This window comes from Somniosus microcephalus, chromosome 5 (genome assembly GCF_052327205.1).
Source record: "Somniosus microcephalus isolate GS21.2 chromosome 5, FLI_Smic_1.0, whole genome shotgun sequence".
NCBI lineage: Eukaryota > Metazoa > Chordata > Chondrichthyes > Squaliformes > Somniosidae > Somniosus > Somniosus microcephalus.
In genome coordinates, this window is record NC_140991.1 from 4,431,467 (window position 1) to 4,438,445 (window position 6,979).

The following is a 6,979-nucleotide window of genomic DNA, read 5'->3' on the forward strand; positions in this document are numbered from 1 at the left end:
AACAACGGGAGCCTGGAGACCTGTATCTCTGCCAGGCTCCAGTCACAGATCCAGTAATCTCCAAGCATCTGGACTTCAAGACTAAGTGTGATGGAATACTCTCCACTTGCCTGGATGAGTACAGATCCAACACCACTTGAAGCGCTACTCCATCCAGGACAAAGCAGCCCACTTGATTGGCACCCCATCCACCATCTTACACAATCACTGCCCCACCGGTGCACTGTGGACCATCGACAAGATGCACTGCAGCAACTCGCCAAGGCTGCTCCAGCAGCACCTCCCAAATCGGTGACCTCTTCCACCTAGAATGACAAGGGCAGCAAGTGCATGGGAACACCACCACCTACAAATCACAACATCCTGACTTGGTAATACAGTATCACTATTCCTTCATCACTGGGTCAAAATCCTGAAACTCCCTCCCTAACAGCACTGGGAGTGTATCTTCACCACAGACTGTAGCAGTTCAAGAAGGCACCTCACCACCACCACCACCACCACCACGACGGCAATAAACGCTGCCCTTGCAGTGACACCCACATCCCAGGAACGAATAGAAAACTGCTCTGGAACTCAAATTTGGCTGATTTCTTTTTGGGAGGCACAATTGTTAAGGCAGCTGAGAGAAGCGGCCCAATAGATTCCCAAAACAGGCTACCAATTAACACAAGGACAGTAAAATCCAGCCAGAACTTTGAATATAACGAGATCAGGTTTCATGTATAACAGGGGTTTATTATCCAACAGACACATCTACAGTTCCACGGAGCTGCACTCGGAGCCCACCCTGCGGCGATGGTCCATTTTCCACATGGCAACAGTCCCGACCAACAGGGCCACGGAGAGCAGAGCTACCCCAACCGCGACTCCAGGAAGAACACGGGAGGGGGAATCAGCAGCAGCATCTGTGGGGAGAAGGGAGGTTAGATGGGCACTAGTTACTCCATCACTAGAGTGTAGCAGGGGCCTCCTTTACCTTTCTCTTCCTGGTGGATCCCAGCAGCCAATCTCTCCTCATCTTCCAGGAAAATGATGGCTCCATCAGCAGTCACCAAGGACCCAGCCCGGTCATCGGCGCTTCTTCGCCTCTCTGGGGGAGACAAGAGGCAGAGACAAGAGTTCAAGGTGGGCGATTCAATGTGCAGCTGTCTGAAGCCCCAAATCAGATGGTCAATCCGATGGCCCAATGCAAAAACCCTCGGGCAGTGAGTACCGGAGTGAGATTGTACTAGTTAAATACGGTTCCCTCACTGTCAGACTAAGATTCACTCCCTATTCTCAGAAAGACCCGCTTCAACCCAGCAAAGTTTGCAGTCGTTGACGGGTCCAATGGCCAGTCTGGTCTCCTGGGGGCGGGGGAGGGAAAGTGACCCGTTTTAAGCACTAGTTTGACCAGCGGTTACACTGGACATACACACATTGCCCAAGTCTCCCCCAGATATCGGTTCGGTTCCACCCTGGAACTCCCGGTGACAGCAGGATGCTAGATCAATGTTTAAGGCCAGAGGTGGATTCCATTCAGAACCAGTGCAAGATGTGCTCAGAGCCGCTGAGCCAGATTGCCATCCTGCTGTAGACTAACTGGGATAGAGTTGAGCGGGCAGATTGAGGACACTGCTCCTGTGCCCACTGTTGGGCCCAGTGTCCAGATGCCCCACACCCACCCTTCCCCATCAGGGTTCAGTTTCTAGTCAGATCCCAGCTACTTACTGGGGCTGCAGGGAGCCGTGCAGTTCTCTCGGGTGGAAGGGAAGCAAACCTCAGCACTGCAGTGGAAGTGAACCTGGAAAGAGACAGTGCGGTGTGGTCAGTGCCACAGCTCCCAGTCAGGAGATTCATGCTTCTACAGTCAAAGGGTCAACAGGGGCCTCCTCACTGTGAGCAAGACCCAGGGAACAAGTTCAACCAAGAGAGCAAGACTGAAGGAAACTCACCTCCCCGCTCAGAGCCCGGCCCGAAACTCGGTCCCAGAAAGCGAAAGTGCTGACTACAAACCGATTCTGGTGAGTTGGGAACGGCGAATGGGAAGCGGCGTCTACCGGGAGGAGGCGGGTTTTGTAATTGTCACCAGTAAAGGGGCACCTGGAACAGAGAAAGAGCGGGTTATATGGAGAGGGCACCTGGAACTCCCAACTACAGAGTTACAGCGGCACATCAAAGCAAAGTCCCGAGATTAGACGAGATAAAGAAACCAGGCCATTCAAGTCATCAATCGTCAACCTGGAGCTCAGATTGGTTTGATTATTGGCCGTTCCTTCACCCAGTCCATGTCGCCCCCCTCCCCGATCACCAGCCTGCCCCAAGGTCCCTCACTCGCTGCCTTACCTGCCCACCAGGAGGTCCCATCGGAGCCCCGAATGCGGCTCGGGGGTGGGGGTCGCCCAGCAGTCATTGAGCACCAGCACAAGGGACGGATCGTTCCGGTTCAGGACTCGAACCTCCACAAACACGGGGTCCCGGAGCACACTCAGGATCGGGTAGTCACTGGCCACGTACCAGCTCCGGTAGCCACCATCTGGAAAGAGAAGACGATGAAGGACGGCCACTATTTGGAGAGAGAGCCTGAAGTTGGACACTAACCATCAGCAGCACTCGCTACCTCTCGCTATTCTCAGCTCCAGAACCAGGATCCCGGCCTCAGTGGCAGGCAGTGGCGGAGAAAGGCTGTAAACTCTGGGCTTCACCTGCAATTCAGACTCCTGGCTCCCCTTGTAACTGCACTGGACATGGAGCCTGCAAGAGAACGGACACGGCTGGAGAATTCAGCTCCTCACCTTCTCTACCCGCTCCATGTGCTCCCAGTCTCACCTGAAGGGGCTGTCCCGGGTCACCGATCCCAAAGCTCCATCCAAGATCTCAAACTGACCCAACACATCCGTTTCATAGACGGCGTTCACCCCGTCCAGCTACAAGAGACAGAAGACCATCATTACAGAGAAATTGAGCAAGTCTGCCATTGCCTTATCACATGTAGTGTCTTTAAGGGCCCCCATTGCCCTTTAGACCCCCTCTTTCCCACCCGACTGACAGCCATTGATGGGGCTCCCAGCCCACAATACCTACCCGCTGAGTAGTGCCACACTCAGTGACTGCGAACTGAAAGAGCACAGTGTCTGCAGAGGCCACGGTCGGACTGCACTCCGCTCCGTGTCCATTCTTCAGATGGACCGTTGTCAGGTCTACAGGAGGCAGCGTCAAATCCTTGGAGATGGCGATCAGGACCCGCCCATCCTTGGTGCACACTGCAAGAGAGAGTCAATGAAAGGCGGTTAGTTGCTGCACGGGGAATGGCAAGGGAGCCGTTACCGGGAGGGGGAGAAACTCCGCCCAGCGCAGCACCAGCTTCTAGTTTCCTTCTCTCCCCGTCCACACCCCAATTCTCCATCTAATGGAGACGGGTCACCAACTCCATCCCTACTGGACTGGTTACACAAGACCGGCATCAAATCCACAGCCTGTCCGGTCAGTGCCAGCCAGGGACTGATCTTCACTCTGCCCTCCTATCCTGGGGCGCAATTCAACCATCAGAAGTCCCAAGTCGCATAGAGAAGGAAGGAGAGATCCTGGGTCAGGATCTCAATGATCAGACTTTCAAACTGTAGAACTGAACACGTTTCCTAAACCCGCCAGCTCCCGGACTGGAGAGGTTGGAGACTCCAGCTGATGTTTCAGGACAGGAGGAGAGAGGATACTGTCCAGGGAATCCCCAGTGCAGTTGGATTGCGGCTGGTCCTGGGAAGCCCTGGCCCAGAATATAGGCGAGCCGAGAATACACCCACCTGGCAGATTGTGGAGTGAATAGAAACACGACGGCACATCCCGGCTCCCGGCATCAAAGCAGCAGCTTCTCCGCACACACTCACTGCCTTCAATTCCCCCAAACCCGCAGTCTTGGCGGAATTTGGGAGACAGCCAACATTGATCGGCGGGGAGAAGGAGAGAGGGCGGCTGAGATGAACAGATTGTAAGAAAGAACAAGCCCAGAACCCGCAGCCCCTCCATTCTAACAAGCAAGGCTCCCAGGTAAGTGAGGCTGTAGAGCCGACTCCCCCCTTTTTATCCCCTGTTTAACCGGCAGTAAATGAATGGTCTCATTGGCCCACGGGCTCCCCATGTGAACCCGCATTCCCACGGGGCACACGGAGATATTGGGGCCTTGTGTTTTCTGCTCCTTGAGTAGAGGGAACTGTGTTTTTTAACAAAATATAGATGTGTATTTATTTGAAGTTGTAAAGTATGATTAAATTTACATCGGTTGAATACAATGTCTGTTCTTTAAGAGGCGGTACATGTTTCTTTCCTTATATTCTGTTTCAGTTCATCAATAAAGAAAGGCTGAACTTGTCTCGTTCCCATAGACCCAGATTGTCCATGTTTATACGGAGTGTGAGAGGTTGCAGTCCCTCTTCCATTATTTGAACGGGCTGATCCTCGATTTTTGGCTGCACTTCAGTCCCACTCTCCTGATCTACGGCCACCCAGTGCGGAGGGGAGCGGGCGGGTCAGGGACCTCCTCGTGGGACTGCTCCTGGGCCTGGCCAAAGTGGCCATTAACTGGTCCAGGCAGCAGGCGGTCCAGGGGGTCATTCGGCCCACCTCTCTTCCGCGGCCACGTTCACCCCTGGGTGGCCCTGGAGATGGAGCACGCGGTGTCTGCCGGCACGCTCGAGGCCTTCCGAGACCGGTGGGCACCGCAGGCACTGGAGTGCTGCATCACCATAAGGAACAGTACTTTAATTTAATTTGTTCAATTTCCTTTTAACCTTTTTTAAAGTTATAGCACATGGTCATAGAATCATCGAATCATAGAATGGTTACAGCAGGAAAGGAGGCCATTCGGCCCGTCGAGCCCGTGCCGGCTCTCTGCAAGAGCACTTCAGCCAGTCCCACTCCCCCGCCCTTTCCCCGTAGCCCTGCACATTTCTTCCCTTCAGATACTTATCCAACTCCCTTTTCAAAGCTGTGATTGAATCTGCCTCCACCACCCTTTCAGGGAGAACATTCCAAATCTTAACCACTCGCTGCATAAAAAAGTCTTTCTTACGTGGCCTTTGGTTCTTTTGCCAATCACCTTAAATCTCAGTCCTCCGGTTCTCCACCCTTCTGCCAATGGGAACAGTTTCTCTCTATCTACTCTGTCCACACCCCTCATGGATTTGAACACCTCTATCAAATCTCCTCTCAATTTTCTCTGCTCCAAGGAGAACAACGCCAGCTTCTTCAGTCTTTCAACATAACTGTACTCCAGACTGGGGAATGAGGTTGGTCAGGTGGAGCAAGTTTCAATAGGTGAACATTTAGGGAACAGTAATCATAGTATCAGAAGGTTTTGGTTAGCTATGAAAAAGGACAGGGAGCAATCTAGAGTAAAAATGTTTAACAGGGGGAAATGCAATTTCAGTGGGATGAGAACGGATCTGGCCCGGGTAAACTGGAATCAAAGATTGACAGGCAAAACTGTAATGAACAATAGGCTGCCTTTAAAGAGGAAATAGTTCAGGTGCAGTTGAGGTACTTTCCAACGAGGGGGAAAGGCAGGACAACTAAAGTCAGGGCTCGCTGGATGATGAAAGAGATAGAGAATATGACGAAGCAGAAAAAGAGCGAATATGACAGATGTCAAGTTGCAAATGCATCTGAGAATCAGGCTCTATATAGAAAGTTCCGAGGAGAAGTGAAAAATCAAATAAGACGGGCAAAGAGAGGGTATGAGAATAGAATTGCAGCCAACATAAAAGGTAATCCAAAAGTCTTCTATAGGCATATAAATAGTAAAAGGGTAGTAAGAGGAGGGATGGGGATGATTAGGGACCAAAAAGGAGACCTATTCATGGAGGCAGAGGGTATGGTTGAGGTACTAAATGAATACTATGCATCAGTCTTCACCAAGGAAGAGGATGCTGCCATAGACATTGTAAAGGAGGAGGCAGTGGAGATACTTGATAGGATATAAATTGATAAAAAGTGGCATTAGAAAGGCTGGCTGTATTTTAAGTAGATAAATCACCAGGAGCGGATGGGATGCATCCTAGGATGCTGCGGGAATTTAGGGAAGAAATCGCGGCGATACTGGCCATAATCTTCCAATCCTCCTTAGATACGGGGGCGGTGCCAGAGGACTGGAGAACTGCAAATATTATTCCCTTGTTCAAAAAAGTGTGTAAAGATAAACCCAGCAACTACAGCCCATTCAGTTTGACCTCGGTAGTGGGGAAGCTTTTAGAAACAGTAATCAGGGACAAAATTAACAGTCGCTTGGAAAGTGTGGTTTAATTAAGGAAAGCCAGCATGGATTTGTTAAAGGCAAATCATGTTTAACTAACTTGTTTGAGTTTTTTGATGAGGTAACAGGGAGGATTGATGAGGATAATGCAGTTGACGTAGTGAACATGGATTTCAAAAAGTCGTTCGAAAAAGTGCCACATAATATGCTTGCCAGCAAAGTTGAAGCCCATGGAATAAAAGGGACAGTGGACATGGATACGGAATTGGCTGAGTGACAGGAAACAGAGAGTAGTGGTGAACGGTTGTTTTTTGGACTGGAGGAAGGTATACAGTGGTGTTCCTAAGGGGTCGGTTCTAGGACCACTGCTTTTCTTGATACATATTAATGACTTGGACATGGGTGTACAGGGCACAATTTCAAAATTTGCAGATGAGACAAAACTTGGAAGTATAGTGAACAGTGAGGAGGAGAGTGACAGAAGTCAGGAAGACAGACAGGCAGGTGAAATGGGCGGACACGTGACAGATGAAATTTAGCACGGAAAATTGTGAAGTGATAGATTTTGGTAGAAAGAATGAGGAGAGGACATATAAACTAAATGGTCCAATCCTGAAGGGGGTGCAGGAACAGAGAGACCTGGGGGTATGTGTTCACAAATCGTTGAAGGTGGAAGGACAGGTTGAGAAAGCAGTTAAAAAGGCTTACGGGATTCTGGGCTTCATAAATAGCGGTATAGATTACAAAAGTGTG

General features: G+C 50.7%; 1 long non-coding RNA gene across 1 annotated transcript; it reads right to left on the reverse strand.

Annotated features, from left to right (window-relative positions):
- Positions 1-717: 717 nt before the first annotated feature.
- On the reverse strand, positions 718-2,107 carry LOC147116820 (uncharacterized). The gene is made up of 3 exons (XR_015078260.1): positions 1,938-2,107; positions 1,714-1,786; positions 718-1,093 (listed from the first exon to the last, which is right to left on the reverse strand). It is a non-coding gene; the product is annotated as an uncharacterized LOC147116820 (long non-coding RNA).
- Between the last annotated feature and the right edge of the window lie 4,872 nt (positions 2,108-6,979).